This window comes from Hyla sarda, chromosome 11 (assembly GCF_029499605.1).
Source record: "Hyla sarda isolate aHylSar1 chromosome 11, aHylSar1.hap1, whole genome shotgun sequence".
In the NCBI taxonomy this organism is placed as follows: Eukaryota; Metazoa; Chordata; class Amphibia; order Anura; family Hylidae; genus Hyla; species Hyla sarda.
Genome location: NC_079199.1, coordinates 47,074,376 through 47,090,995, shown reverse-complemented (window position 1 = coordinate 47,090,995; position 16,620 = coordinate 47,074,376). Strand labels below are relative to the sequence as shown.

Below are 16,620 nucleotides of genomic sequence, written 5' to 3'. Positions count from 1 at the left end.
GGCTTAGAACCGGTCCACTAGCACGGTCCACGCCAATCCCTCTCTGGCACAGAGGATCCACTACCTGCCAGCCGGCATCGTGACAATCACCATCTCCCTGTCACACACACAATTGTGAAATTTAGGGAAGAATGAGGTAAGTTTATGTCACAGGCAGAGGAGGGCAATAGATAGCAGGTGCTGCAACATTACTCACCCGGAGATGGGACTGGCTGGACCTCTGTGGGAAGTAGGCCGGGTGGAAGACTGTGATGAGGACTGTGTGAGCTAAGGGAAAGCTATACAGTGTAGCGCTGAGCATTTTGGTGTAATTTTTGTGGTTTTAGAACTGGGGCAGACAGAAAAGCAATGCTAAATGCTTTTGCAACATTTTCATATTTTTGTTTTTTTACACCAGACATTTGCCTAAACAATGCTTCCCAAATTACTAAACTAGAATATAGCAGCCGGCTTTCCATAGTTTTAGGCACAAAAAGTTGAATCAGTGATGCAAGCTCTACATCACCCCAACCACCAGATCTGGTTACAACCCCCACAGTAGTGACAGGAGAGGCACCCTGTGTAAAAGCCACCTACCACTATGTATACCTATGGGTAAAAAGAAAATTACCATCTTGACACATTGCATAACTCCCACATATCCATTAGGTCCTATTCACGCTATTCAATTTTAATGGGATCCATCAAGATTTCCGATAGATGTCCGTGTTTTTTGCAAGTTTTTGTGGAGGAAAAACTGGCCATGCAGGTATTTTTTTCTCCGCCACAGTCCTGTCATTTTAGCGGAATCAGCAAACAGAGCTCCAGAACGAAGCTCCGAATGCTGATGTGAACATAGTCTAAGCTGTTTCCATAACTTGGGAGTTGCAAAAACAGAACAGCTCACTGTCCTACTCTGTTTATGCATCTTCTAATAACTTTTATGGGAATTCTTTTAAGTCAACAACACAGCTCATTTGGCTCTTTGCAGCTTCCTGACAAGCGTTAGCCGCCACATCAGGCCAGACAGGGTCTGGGGCCCTAGTTCTTAAGACAGGTGCAGATCTCTATCTATCAGGCATTTATGACATTCATATATCCAGATGGGATTACCTCCTTTGAAGGTGCTCTGGTGACATTTTCTTATTAAGGGTGTATTCACATGTAAATATTTCATGTGCAGGTTTTAAAGCTGCAGATCTGATGCTGTGGTTGTGCCCTCAAGATGGCGTACCTAAAGCATATACTTTCCTTAAAGGGGTACTCCACCCCTATACATCTTATCTCCTATCCAAAGGATAGGGGATAAGATGTTTGATCGCACAACCACAGCCATCACCTCCTTTTCCATAGACATGAATGGAAGGGTCGTGACGTCACAACCACACCCGCCTGAGTCAGAGATTGTAGGGGGTCTGTGCAGCCGACCTCCCACAATCAGACATCTTATCCTCTATCCTTTGGATAGGGAATAAGATGTCTAGGGGAGAAGTTCTCCTTTTACCCGTCCAGGACACAGAGCGTACAGATACGCTGTGTCGTCCTTGAACTTAAGGACCCAGGGCATACCTGTACGCCCTGGACATTTCCGTTCACCGTCTGTAACCAGGCGGTGAATGTAACGGGATGCCTGCTGGCTATTGCCGCAAATCACTGGTCATCTCAGATTGCAATTTGTGGCGATTCTGGGTCAATCAGGTCACCAAGATGGCACCAATCACCCTTGGCCAGCAGAAGTGAGGTGGCACTGGTGCCACCTCACGATTGGCGTGATTAGTCCAGTCGACCAATAGCGCATTCTGCTGAGTGATTGGAAGTGTGTGGGTTCACCTGTGTGGCAGCGGTATCCCGAGCGGCGGTGGTCTGAGCGGCGGCAGTCCCAGCGGTACATTGGCGGAGGGATCCAACAGCAGGAGCTAAGCGCTGTTTGCCTCCTGCTGTTGCTTAGCAACAACTCCCAAAGGGCATGCTGGGAGTTGTAGTTATGCAACAGCTGGAGACACATTTTTTCTATGAAAAAGTGTGCCTACAGCTATTGCATAACTACAACTCCCACCATGCATGGACAGCCAAAGGGCATGCTGGGAGTAGTAGTTTGCCTCCAGCTGTTGCATAACTACAACTCCCAGCATGCCCTTCGGCTGTTAGTGCATGCTGAGAGTTGTGCTGAGTGTTTTGCAACAGCTGAAGGCACACTGGTTGCGAAACACTGAGAGTTTGTTACCTAACAGTGTTTCGCAACCAATGTGCCTCCAGCTGTTGCAAAACTACAACTCCCAGCATGCACTGACAGACCGTACATGCTGAGTTAAGTAACAAACTCTCAGTGTTTTGCAACCAGTGTGCCTCCAGCTGTTGCATAACTACAACCCCCAGCATGTACGGTCTGTCAGTGCATTCTGGTTGTTGTAATTCTTCAACAGCTGGAGGTTTGCTGCAGCTCAAACTTGCTGTGAACTCCCGCCCATGTGAATGTACCCAAAAAACACTACATTACAGTACACAAAATAAAGAGTAAAAACACTATATATACACCTACCCCCCTATAAAAATTAAAAACATCTCGTACAGCACTGTTTCCAAAACGGAGCCTCCAGCTGTTGCAAAACAACAACTCCCAGTGTTGCCGGACAGCCAATGACTTCCCAGGCATGCTGGGAGTTTTGCAACAGCTGAAGTCACCCTGTTTGGGAAACACTGCCGTAGGGTAATTTGGGTATCGGAGGCAAGTGTAATTCTTGCATCCGGGTCCACCCCTATGCAAATCCCTAATTAAGGCCTCAAATGCGCAGGCACGAGCCCTGTCGTATTTCAAGGCAACAGTTTAGGGCCACATATGGGGTATTTCTTTACTCAGGAGAAATTTGGGGGGCTTTTTCTCCTTTTAACCCCTTAAGGACGCAGCCCTTTTTCACCTTAAGGACTGAGCCCTTTTTCGCAATTCTGACCACCGTCACTTTACGAATTAATAACGCGAAAACACTTTTACCGAATATTCTGATTCTGAGACATATTCTACTTTATTTTGGTGGGAAATTTTCGGCATTACTTGCATCCTTTTTTGGTGAAAAATCTCAAAATTTCATGAAAATTTTGCATTTTTCTAACTTTGAAGCTCTCTAATTGTAAGGAAAATGGATATTCACAATACATTTTATTTTTCTTCACAAATACAATATGTCCACTTTATGTTGGCATCATAAAATGGACATATTTTTGCTTTTTGAAAAAATTTGAGGGCTTCAAAGTAGAGCAGCAATTTTCAAAAAAATTCATGAAAATTGCTAAATCTGAAGGGACAGATGTTACAGAACTACAACTCCCAGCATGCCTGGGCAGTCCAGACATGCTGAGAGTTGTAGTTTGGCAACATCTGGAGGGCTACCGTTTGGGCACCACTGTGGTCTCCAAACTGTGACCCTCCAGATGTTGCCAAAATACAGCCTTTGGCTGTATGGGCATGCTGGGAGTTGCAGTTTGGCCTTCCTAGTGGTTGCCACAGTAAAGAGCGTTTTACTTTCACTTTCAATTCACCCCCCTCCCACCCCCACCGTCGATTCCCACCCTGATCCAGTATCCAGCAGTCTCCAGCAAAGATCCCGGGTCCCCAGGCATCTACTCCTGCAGGTACGGCCTCCTTCTTCTTCCCACAATCCCCTCGACATCCAGGGGTGGGCAGAACGGGGGGTTGCCATGGCAACCCCCTGTCCTGCGCTGCCATTGGTCAGAACTCTGTTCTGACTAATGGCATGGGATAGGAGGAGATCGCAGCTCTGCGACCTCACTCCTATCCCTTAGGCTGATCGGGGCTGTCGCTGACAACTCCGATCAGCCCTATTTTCCGGGTGATCGGGTCACCAGAGACCCGACCAGCCCGGCATTGGAGAAAATCGCATGTCTGAATTGACATGCGATTTTCTCCGATCGCCGACATGGGGTGGTCTCAGGACCCCCCTGGGCGATGTGACGGGGTGCCTGCTGAATGATTTCAGCAGGCATCCCGATCCGGTCCCCAACCAGCTAGCGGCGGGGACCGGAATTCCCACGGGCGTATCCATACGCCCTGTGTCCTTAAGGACTCGGGATGCAGGGCGTATGGATACGCCCTGTGTCCTGAAGAGGTTAATCCTTATGAAAAGGTTAAGTTGGGATCTACACCAGCATGTTTTTGTAAAAAAAAAAAAAAATGTTTACACTAACATGCTGGTGTTGCCCCATACTTTTCATTTTCACAAGAGGTAAAAGGATGTAGATGTGGATGTAAAATGCTCTGCGGGCACACAACAGGGCACAGAAGTGAAAGAGCGCCATGCACATTTGAGGTGATTTGCACAGGGGTGGCTGAAAGTTATATTGGTTCTGACATAAACGCGAAAAAAAAAAAAAACATTTTGGAAAGTACACCCCTCAAGGAACGTAACAAGGGGTATAGTGAGCCTAATACCCCACAGGTGTTTGACTAATTTTCGTTACAGTTGGACGTGAAAATGAAAAATGTTTAATTTTCACTAAAATGCTGGTGTTACCACAAATATTTCATTTTCACAAGGGGTAATAGGAAAAAAGCCTCCAAATTTTCATAACACCATTTCATCTGAGAAATACCCCATATGTGGATGTAAAGTGCTATGCGGGCGCACACTACAGGGCTCAGAAGAGAAGGAGCGCCATTGGGATTTTGGAGAGAGAATTTGGCTGGAATTGAAGGCCATGTGCTTAACAAAGCCCCCATGTTGCCAGAACCCCCCCCCCCCCCCAAACACACACATGTGACCCCATTTTGGAAACTAAACCTCTCACGAAATGTAATAAGGGGTGCAGTGAGCATTTATACCCCACAGGTGTCTGACAGATTTTTTTTGAACAGTGGTGCATGAAAATGAATAATTTTATTTTTCATTTGCACAGCCCACTGTTCCAAAGATCTGTCAAGCGCCAGTGGGGTGTGAATGTTCACTGCACCCCTTATTACATTCCATGAGGGGTGTAGTTTCCGAAATAGGGTCACGTGTGGAGGGGTCCACTGTTCTGGTAGCATGGGGGCTTTTTAAAAGCACATGGCCCCCAACCTTCATTCCAACCAAATTCTCTCTCCAAAAGCCCAATGGCGCTCCTTCTCTTCTGAGCCCTGTAGTACACCTGCATAGCACTTTGTACCCCTTGATACGTTCCTTGAGGGGTTTAGTTTCCCCAAAGCCCCTCAAATTCCCTTCAAAACTGAACTGGTCCCTGAAAAATTCTGATTTTAAAATTTGTGAAAAATTGGAAAATTGCTTCTAAACTTTGAAGCCCTCTAATGTCTTCAAAAAGTAAAAACATGTCAACTTTATGATGCAAATATAAACTACACATATTGTATATGTGAATCAACATATCATTTACTTGGCATGTCCATTTTCCTTATAAGCAGAGAGCGAGTGACAGAGGTCAGATTTGCAAAAAAAATGCTCTGGTTCTTAAAGGGGTTATCCAGGAAAAAACTTAAATATAGATCAACTGGCTCCAGAAAGTTAAACAGATTTTTAAAATTACTTCTTTTAAAAAATCTTAATCCTTTCAGTACTTATGAGTTGATGAAGTTGAGTTGTTCTTTTCTGTCTAAGTGGTCTCTGATGACACGTGTCTCGGGAACCGCCCAGTTTAGAAGCAAATCCCCATAGCAAACCTCTTCTAAACTGGGCGTCTCCCGAGACACGTGTCATCAGAGAGCACTTAGACAGAAAAGAACAACTTCATCAACTCATAAGTACTGAAAGGATTAAAAAAAATTTTAAAGAAGTAATTTAAAAAATCTGTTTAACTTTCTGGAGCCAGTTGATATATATAAAAAAAGTTTTTTCCTGGATAACCCCTTTAAGGTCATAATGGGCTTGGTCCTTAACCTCTTGGGGACGCAGGGCGCATACATATACATATGTACGCCCTGAGCCCGGTCCCTGTGTTTAAAACGTGATCACGCCGTTCACACCGGGTCGGTCCCGGCTGCTATTCATAGCCGGGACCCTGGGCTAACAGCGCGCGGCACCGATCGTTGTGCCGCGCGCTATTAACTCTTCAGACGCGGTGGTCAAAGTTGACCGCCGCATCTGAAAGTGAAAGTAAACGCTTCCCGGCAGCTCAGTTGGGCTGATCGGGACATCGCGATAAAATCACGATGTTCCGATCAGCTCGGACGCAGGCGGAGGTCTTCTTACCTGTCTCCGCGGTGTCGGATTGGGGTTTGATTGCTCCAAGCCTGAGCTACAGGCTTGAGCAATTGAGCCCCTATCTCACTGATCCGTGCAAAGCTATGGCTCTGCAGGGATCAGCATAGGAGATCAGTGTGTGCAGTGTTATAGGTCCCTATGGGAGCTATAACACTGCCAAAAAAAAGTGAATAAAAAAAAAAGTTAACAAAGGTCATTTAACCCCTTCCCTAATAAAAGTTTGAATCACCCCCCTTTTCGCATAAAAAAAACTGTGTAAATAAAAATAAACATATGTGGTATCGCCGCGTGCGGAAATGTCCGAACTATAAAAATATATAATTAATTAAATTGCACGGTCAATGGCGTACGCGCAAAAAAATTGCAAAGTCCAAAATAGCATATTTTTAGTCACTTTTTACATCATGAAAAAATGAATAAAAAGCGATCAAAAAGTGCGATCAATAGAAAAATGGTACCGCTAAAAACTTCAGAACACGCGCAAAAAAATTAGCCCTCATACCGGCCTGTATGCAGAAAAATAAAAAAGTTATAGGGGTTAGAAGATGAGAATTTTTAACATAGAAATTTTCCTGCATGTAGTTATGATTTTTTTTCCGAAGTACGACAATATCCAACCTATATAAGTAGGGTATAATTTTAACCGTATGGACTTGCAGAATAAAGATAAGGTGTCATTTTTGCCGAAAAATGCACTGCGTAGAAACGGAAGCCTACAAAAGTTACAAAATGACATTTGTTTCTTCAATTTTGTCACACAATGAATTTTTTTTTCTGTTTCGCCGTGGATTTTTGGGTAAAATGACTGTCACTGCAAAGTAGAATTGGTGGCGCAAAAAATAAGCCATCGTATGGAATTTTATGTGCAAAATTTTAAGCGTTATGATTTTTAGAAGGTGATGAGGAAAAAATGAAAATGGAAAAACGCTGAGTCCTTAAGGTAAAAATAGGCCGAGTCCCTAAGGGGTTAAAGGAAATACAGTTGTTGTCATAATTATTGTCTAGACCAGTGTCTAGACCAGGCTTGCTGGGAGTTTTAGTTTTGAAACATCTGCAGTGCCATAGGTTGGGGAACACTGTTCTAGATTACAGCCCAATATTCTTTTACTTCTATTTTCTTGCACACGAAGGCTGAGCCGCCGCCTGTCTGAAACGTTTGCCTAATCTGCGCACATATTGCTGCTCTGAGCTGAAGTGGGAAATCACACCTCCAATTCTAAATATTTGTATCATTCAGAGAGAATCATTTGCTCCAGTGCACTTTCATCATGCGCGGCCCCACACAGATCCCATTCCTGACAGTACAGCTGATTGAATTGAAGAAATAAAACTCCCACTTTTCTAAAGAGAGGTTTCTGGTGTTACTGGAATGATGGGATTTGTTCTGACAGATGGGAAAGAAATTAATGTGTTTACATGTACACAATGAATGTCATGGCTGAGACATGAAAAGACCAATCACAGGGTTAAACGTGCAGCATTGCAGTAGAGTGAGCGGCACACATGAAAGGGACGGGCTGTTAAACAGATGGACACAGGATACATCATAGCATCTCCCATTACATAGGAATTTCGTTCGCCTATTCGTTCTTCCCAATTATGCTAAAACGTAATCTAAAGACTAAAATAAAGATATGTAACAAGAAAAGGTGTATACTGGTTGTTACTAAGTCATGTAACAAGATGCATAAAAATGTGAAACTGCTTAAAGGGGTACTCCGCCCCTGGACATCTTACCCCTATCCGCTGAGACCCCCTGCGATCTACAGGCGGCACCCTGGCGTCCTGAACATTTTTGTTCAGAATGCTGGGTTCAGGCAGCCTTGGTCGTGGCCACGCCCCCTCCATGTCTATGAAGTGCCAACCGGAGATTACAGGGGGTCGGAGCGGCCAAACCCCTTTGGATAGGGTATAAGATGTCCAGGGGAGGAGTACCACTTTAAGCATTTTCACACCTTTTGGCACATTTTTGTGCGGAGACCCCCTGCAATCAGACATCTTATCTATGTTCAGGGACGGAGAATCCCTTTAAAAATATGCAGGCTAACTAGTGATTTATACATAGGCAAAACCATGTCCCTGTCACAAGCCTCTATCCCTCTCTTGATACATCCCATTATTTTGTTAGCCTTGGCAGCAGGCCTACTGGCACTGATCACTAAAGTATCACTTAGCCAGTTGCTAACCCAGTTACATACACTGCTCAAGAAACATAAAGGGAACACTTAAACAACACAATGTAACTCAGGAAGCAACACTGATTGACAATCAATTTCACATGCTGTTGTACAAATGGAAGACAACTGGTGGAAATTATAGGCAATTAGCAAGACACCTAAATAAAGGAGTGGTTCTGCAGGTGGTGACCACAGACCACTTCTCAGTTCCTATGCTTCCTGGCTGATGTTTTGGTCACTTTTGAATGCTGGCGGTGCTTTCACTCTAGTGGTAGCATGAGACACAGTCTATAACCCACACAAGTGGCTTAGATAGTGCAGCTCATACAGGATGGCACATCAATGCGAGCTATGGCAAGAAGGTTTGCTGTGTCTATCGGCATAGTGTCCAAGGAATGGAGGTGCTATCAGGAGACAGGCCAGTATCAGGAGACATGGAGGAGGCCGCAGGAGGGAAAAAACCCAGCAGCAGGACCGCTACCTCCACCTTTGTGCAAGGAGGAGCAGGAGGAGCACTGCCAGAGCCCTGTAAAATGACCTCCAGCAGGCCACAAATGTGCATGTGTCCACTCAAACTGTGAGAAACAGAGTCCATGAGGGTGGTATGAAGGCCCAACATCCACAGGTGGGGGTTGTGCTTGCAGCCCAACACTGTGCAGGACGTTTGGTATTTGCCAGAGAAAACCAAGATTGGCAAATTCGCCACTGGCGCCCTGTGCTCTTCACAGATTAAAGCAGGTTCACACTACCACGTGACAAAGTCTTGAGATGGCATGGAGAACGTTCTGCTGCCTGCAACATCCTCCAGCATGACCGGTTTGGCGGTGGGTCAGTAATGGTGTGGGGTGGCATTTCTTTCGGGGCCGCACAGCCCTCCATGTGCTTGCCAGAGGTAGCCTGACTGCCATTAGGTACCAAGATGAGATCCTCAGGCCCCTTGTGAGACCATATGCTGGTGGGGTTGGCCCTGGGTTCCTCCTAATGCAAGACAATGCTAGACCTCATGTGGATGGAGCATGTCAGCAGTTCCTGCAAGAGGAAGGCATTGATGCTATGGACTGGCCCGCCAGTTCCCCAGACCTGAATCCGATTGAGCACATCTGGGACATCATGTCTCGCTCCATCAACCAACACCACGTTGAACCACAGTCTGTCCAGGAGTTGGCGGATGGTTTAGTCCAGGTCGGGGAGGACATCTTTCAGGAGACCATCCGCCACTTCCTCAGGATCATGCCCAGGCGTTGTAGGAAGGTCATACGGGCACGTGGAGGCCTCACACACTACTGAGCCTCATTTTGACTTGTCTTAAGGACATTACATCAAAGTTGGATCAGCCTGTAGTGTGGTTTTCCAATTAGATTTTGAGTGTGACTCCATATCCAGACCTCCATGGGTTGATAAATTTGATTTCCATTGATAATTTTTGTGTGATTTTGTCATCAGCACATTCCACTATGTAAACTATTCATACGATTAATTCATTCATTCAGATCTAGGATGTGTTATCTTAGCGTTCCCTTTTTTGAGCAGTGTATATCCTCCCCAAGTACCAGTATTCTCATTTTATGTACTAACCTTTTGTGTGGTACAGTATCAAATGCCTTAGAAAAGGTCCAAATATACAACATCCAAAGCTTCACCCTGATCCAATCTATAACTGACCTCGTCGTAGAAGCTGATCAGATTAGTCTGACAGGACCGATCCCGCATAAACCCATGTTGGTGCTGGGTTAGAAGCTTATTTTCATTAAGATACTCCAGAAAAGTATCTCTAAGGAAACATTAAAAAAATTTTTTACCCACAACAAATGTTAAACTTACAGGCCTTTAGTTCCCAGGATGCCTTTTTGACCCCTTTTTGAATATTGGTACCACATTTGCTAAGTGCCAGTCCTGTGGAACAATCCCTGTCATTATAGAATCTTAAAATATAAGGAATAAAGGGCTGTCTAGCACAGTACTGATATCCTGCAAAACTCTTAAATGAATGCCTTCTGGGCCCAGTGATTTGTGTGTTTTAATGATAATAAGGCAGTGCTGTACTTCTTGTTAGGTTAAAAGGATGAGATTTGCTTGAGAATTTCCATTATCACTTCTCTTGTCATCTGGCATTGGATTTTCCTGTGTAAATACAGAAGGCATTTGTGGTACCAGAAGAAGAAAAGAAGGCGTTTAGTAGATGTGCCTTTTCCTCATCCTCCTCCACCATTACACACAGATAATTTTTTAGGGATGTAGGGGTCCCCACAATGCACAAACAGGATTTCAACTGTAGGTACTTATTATATGTAATATTGATTTTCATGTGTTTTATTGACTTGGAGTTGTACTTTTGATTACAATAGCACAGATTTGATGTCAATAACTATTTACATAGGTAGTACTCTGATCATTTTTGGGCATTAGTGCAATACTATTGATAAGTATTTTAAATCCTGCAGCCTCCTTTTTTGCCTGACTACCATCTGGATACTTTTTAGGGGGTTTATGCATTTTACAGAGTGTAAAGGGAGATTTTTTTTATAAATATATATATATATATATATATATATATATACATATATATATATATATATATATATATATATGTGATTATTGTTATAGGTGTAGCATTTGTATGATATATATTTCTTAGGGAGCTAATGTTGTCAGTTTTAAGCTTCTTATAATTTATGTAGGTTTTGCGTTCTTTTGACTTTCTATGGCAGTCGTTCTCTAAGTTGCATTTTTTTGCTAATTTTGTCTCTTTTTTTTTTTTTTAAAACCAAATTTATTATTTTCCTTATAACTTAATGTTTTCCTACTGCCTTCTTGTTTCAGTAGTATGAATGCTTTCCTCTTATCATTTCTCATTATCCCTAACTGTTTTGGAAACCATCTCGCTATTACCCCCACTCAGCTCCCATAACAAGCTTTCTAGACTGGGAATGGGTACAGGAAGTGCATGTTTCCCTAGGTGTTAAACTTTGGGCTAATGCCGGTGTGAGATGGAAATTTGAGACCTGTGCAGACTTGCGACCGCTCCTCCCCTCAGCTCTCCAAAGGTTGTGTGGAGCGAAGGCAGAGCAGATGACGCAGGTCTGAACGGGAGAAAGAAGCCACGCCCCAAGCCAAGCCCCCTCATCTCCCCCTCCCGGAGGATGCAGGTCTGCATGGGAGAAAGAAGCCAGAGCAGGGGAGAGAGGACATACATGGCTCCTCACCTCCCCTCCCTAATGATTTCTGTGTGTGAAGGGGGACATACTGCACAGGCTGGGTATAAGGGGGGGGGGGGGACATCACAGACTGGGGATGATTCCTTTATTCATACTGCACGAAAGCTGGGGTAAAGGGGGACATACTGTACGCATCTCCACTCCCCCTGCTCTGCTTTCGGAGGATGCAGGTCTGCATGGGAGAAAGAAGACAGAGCAGGGGAGGATGACAAAGTGCATGGGCCAGGGATTTGTGATAGCCTGGGGGAGTAGGGTATATGGGACCTAGCTGTGCGGTGACTAAAGGGTGTCTGATTAACCCTTGCTATTCGTGACGCCAGGGTGAGGGCTCCTCTGTAATGCTTGTCCTACCGGCACCCTTCCCAAGAGTGATTGAGAGGTATAGAATAATGGAATGTCCACAACCAGAGAGTTTGCTGAAAACAGTTGGAACTTTTACTGCAGATTTTATGCAATTTCACAACAGGAACAGTCTCTACAAATGCAAATTCTCTTGGAGATTGACAAAGGTTGGGACCTTAAGCAATTTTGAGTCTTTAGATTGATATGCGCTGTTCCACTGGATTTAGGGGAATTAGTTGCGGTCCAGTGGTCACGCTAGCTTTAGCAGGGATTAGATTAGAACTCATGGTTTAGGTTCTGCTGAGGCCGTTAGGCAGAGTGTGTCTTTGAATGTTGTGCAGATCCGTCCTGCTAGTCCGGCATCCACAAGAGCAGCAACCCAAGAGAGCAATAATTGGCTACAGCTCCCTTATATGAGCAGGGGCTGGACTAGTGCTAATTGGTCCAATACTGATGTCAATCACCTTCACACAGGATTATGGGTAACATGTGACCCAAGGACCTTGAAAGGTCCTCTAACATACCATAGAGGATTTAACATGGTCACATGACCGAAGCTCCTGCGACACTAGACAAGGTAAGCTTACTTTACATTATACAGGGTGGGCCATTTATATGGATATACCTTAATAAAATGGGAATGGTTGGTGATATTAACTTCCTGTTTGTGGCACATTAGTATATGTGAGGGGGGAAACTTTTCAAGATGGGTGGTGACCATAACGGCCATTTTGAAGTCGAACATTTTGAATCCAACTTTTGTTTTTTCAATAGGAAGAGGGTCATGTGACACATCTTTTTGGGAATTTCAAAAGAAAAACAATGATGTGCTTGGTTTTAACGTAACTTTATTTCTGACCACTTATAAAATGTGTTCAATGTGCTGCCCATTGTGTTGGATTGTCAATGCAACCCTCTTCTCCCACTTCTCCCACTCTTCACACACTGATAGCAACACCGCTATCAGTGTGATGTGAGCAGCGGTGGAGGTCCCTTACCGATTGCGGGGGGCGATCCTCCTCTAGGTGTGGCGGGCGGCAATCGTGCTGTTGACTGGAGCCAGGAGGGGAGTAGTTGCCTAGCAACATCTGGAGGGCCACAGTTTTGAGATCACTGTGCAGTGGTTTCTAAATTGTGGCCATCCAGATCTTGCATAACTACAACTCCCAGCATGCACAGACCATACATGCTGGGAGTTGTAATTTTGCAACAGCTGGAGTCACACTGGTGGGGAAGCACTGAGTTAGGTTCTGTTACCTAACTGGGTGTGTCCTCACCAGTGTGCCTCCAACTGTGGCAAAACTACAACTCCCAGCATGCACTGATAGCCAAAGGGCATGCTGGGAGTTGTAGATATGCAACAGCTGGAGGCACACAAATACAACTTTCAGCATGCCCAGACAGCCATTTGCTGTTTGTGCATGCTGGGAGTTGTAGTTATGCAAGATCTGGATGGCCACAATTTAGAGACCACTCCAGAGTGATCTCAAAACTGTGGCCTTTCAGATGTTGCTAGGCAACTACTCACCTCCTGGCTCCCGTCAAAAGCACGATCGCTGCCTGCCACACCTAGAGGAGGATCGCCGCCCGCTGCCTGGACTACTGTGGGTGGGCAGAGCGGGGGAACTGAATTTTAACCAGCCCCGATCACCCTTATTTTCCAGGTCACTGGAGACCCATATGACCCGGAATCGCCGCAAATCTCCGATCTGAATTGACCAACATGGGGGGGGGGCATCCTGTTCCGTGCAGGGAGGGGGATATGAGGGAGGCATGGCTTCTTTCTCCCATGCAGACCTGCGTCCTTTGCTCTGCCTTCGCTCCACCAAGCTCTAGCTTCGGAAATCTTTGGAGAGCTGAGGGGAGGAGCGGTCGCAAGTCTGCACAGGTCACAAATTTCCACCTCACACCGGACATCACAGATCAGGGTGATATTCCGCATTAACTCATTAAACGCCATGATCAATGTTGATCGTGGCATCTAAAAAGTAAAAAATCCAATCCTGGCAGCTTAGCTGAGCTCATAGGGACTCATAGCTCTGAGGACAGTGGGAGGGCCCTTACCTGCCTCCTCACCATCTGTTTGGAACTCTAGTGCTGTAGGAAGCCATTGCAGCCTGGAGCAATGGAGCACCGATAACACCGATCACGGAAAAAATTAAAGCATTATTGGCTTCAGACAATTTTAAGCATTGTAATTTTTGTGCAAAAATTTATACTTTTTGAAAAGTAGTAAAACCTAAATAAATTTGGTATTGTCGTATTTGTATGGACCTACAAAAGTACAGAAAGTAGGTCGAAAATTTCGAAATGGCATGTTTTTTTTTTTTGTTTTGTTTTCTTTCAAATTTGCCCCACAAATATTTATTTTTTGTTTCACCAAAATGAGTGGTGGTAAAATGAGTGATGTCATTAGTAAGTACAATTGGTGGGGCAAAAAACAAGCCTCATATGGGTCTGTAGGTGAAAATTTAAAGCGTTGTGGCTATTAGAATGCGAGGAGGAAAAAAGTGCAAAAAAGAAAAATCCCTGCGTACTTAAAGGGGTACTCCGGTAGAAAAACTTTTTTTTTTTCATCAACTGGTGCCAGAAAGTTAAACAGATTTGTAAATTACTTCTATAAAAAAAATCTTAATCCTTCCAGTGCTTATTAGCTGCTGAATACTACAGAAGAAATTATTTTCTTTTTGGAACATAGAGTTCTCTGCTGACATCTCTGTCCATTTTTAGGAACTGTCCAGAGCAGCATATGTTTGCTATGGGGATTTTCTCCTACTCTGAACAGTTCTTAAAATGGATATGTCAGCAGAGAGCACTGTGCTCGTGATGTCAGCAGAGAGTTCTCTGTTCCAAAAAGAAAAGAATTTCCACTGTAGTATTCAGCAGCTGATATATACTGGAAGGATTAAGATTTTTTAATAGAAGTAATTTACAAATCTGTTAAAATTTCTGGCACCAGTTGATTTAAAAAAAAAAAAAAAAAAGTTTTCCACCGGAGTACCCCTGTAAGAGGTTAATGGTTTTGTAGCCCCACTAGAAGACATCATCTTAAAGGATAAATAAAAACTTATTATGTTGCGGTCACTATTATAAAGATGACCCCCTACCTCTACATCAGATGTTATGTCTGGCCTATTGGTTAGTATCATTTCCAGAAGTGACCCTCCTCTTGTTGGGTCCTGCACTAGTTGGGAAAGGTAATTGTTGCCAGAAACCTGTTTCCTTTGCTGGACCTGCAAGTTATAGCTTCCCAGTCTATATTAGGGTAGTTAAAGTCCCTCATATTAATAACTTCTCTCTTGTTTGCTGCCTTAACTATTGGTCTTAAAGGGGTACTCTGGCCCTAAGACATCTTATAAGATGTCTCACCGCGGGGGTCCTGCCGCTGGGGACCCCCGGCAATCTTGCATTCAGCACCCACTTTTTTTAGCTGCACGCCGCGCTGCCAGCTCACAAACTGCCTGGTGCCGACCACGGGGCCGGAGTATCGTGACATCACAACTCTGCCCCCGTGTGATTTCACCCCCCGCCCCAGCTATGCAAGTCTATGGGAGGGGGCATGACGGATAAGATGTCTTAGGGCCAGAGTATCCTTTTAAAGGAGTACTCCGGTGGAAAACATTTTTTTTTTCTAATCAACTGGTGGCAGAAAGTTAAACAGATTTGTAAATTATATATATATATATATATATATATATATATATATATATATATATATATATATATATACAAAACATAATTCTTCCAGTACTTATCAGCTGCTGCTACCAAATCTGGCTATGTGTTCCTAGCCCAGTTTAGGGACTGTCACCCTTTTGGGCAGATTGTCCAAGTAGGTAAAGACTTTTGGCAGATTGTCCAAGTGGTTGGGGCAAGATCCAGGTCAGCACTGCTCCCTACCTTAGAAGTTACAGCTGTATTATGTCCATGCATTTGATACTGTGCAATAAAACTACGTGTGAACTGTTAAGTGTTTTCCTGTGGAATTCCTTTATCCTAAAAGTAAAATTGAGGCTCTTAGAGCACTTCAGAATTTGTGAAGCGGAATTTGTGAACGGAATATCCGCTTGGAAATTTCTGCCTGAAGAATGGCGTTGCTTATTCTTCAGGTGGAAATACTCGCGGAACACTACTGGAGATTGCAGTGTCCGCACGGTCCTAGTGCTGACTGATTCAGTTGGAGCTGGCCGCACTCGGAATCTTATAAAACTTATAAAAAGTTAACTTATAAAAGTTAAGGAGGAAAAAATGAAAGTGCAAAAACAGAAAAATGCTCTGTCCTTAAGGGGTTAATCAATTTATTAATACACTTCCAGGAGGAATAACAGAGGAATGCCACTCCAGATGCACAACCCTCGATTCCCTTAGAGATTTGCACAGAAGGAGCAAAGTCTGAAGGTCAGCACTCTAAAGGAAGAAAATTTTGACCCCTGGCCTTTGAGGTATCTTTCCTTAGAATTCTCACAGCAAAGTGGGTATTTTATGGTGAATCCAAGGATTTTTTTTCTTTTAATATATATGTCAGGAGAGCAAGGTTTAAGTAAAGGTGTGTGTACATTTCTTCTGATTATATGGTGGGATACTCGCAGAACAGTATGCCAGTTTATACCGTGGCATACTGGCACAGAGTCCATTAGGTTTGATGTCCAAAACATAAACCACTATTGACTACATTTGGCCCAACTACAAGTGTATACTGTC

General features: G+C 44.1%; 1 long non-coding RNA gene across 1 annotated transcript in view; it reads left to right on the top strand.

The window, feature by feature from the left end:
- The window catches only part of LOC130294850 (uncharacterized), a 61,818-nt gene extending 45,409 nt beyond the window's left edge, over nucleotides 1-16,409 (top strand). The window contains exon 3 of the long non-coding RNA XR_008848640.1: nucleotides 16,236-16,409. This is a non-coding gene — a long non-coding RNA (uncharacterized LOC130294850). The remainder of the gene's footprint in view (nucleotides 1-16,235) is intronic.
- The last annotated feature ends 211 nt before the right edge of the window (nucleotides 16,410-16,620 follow it).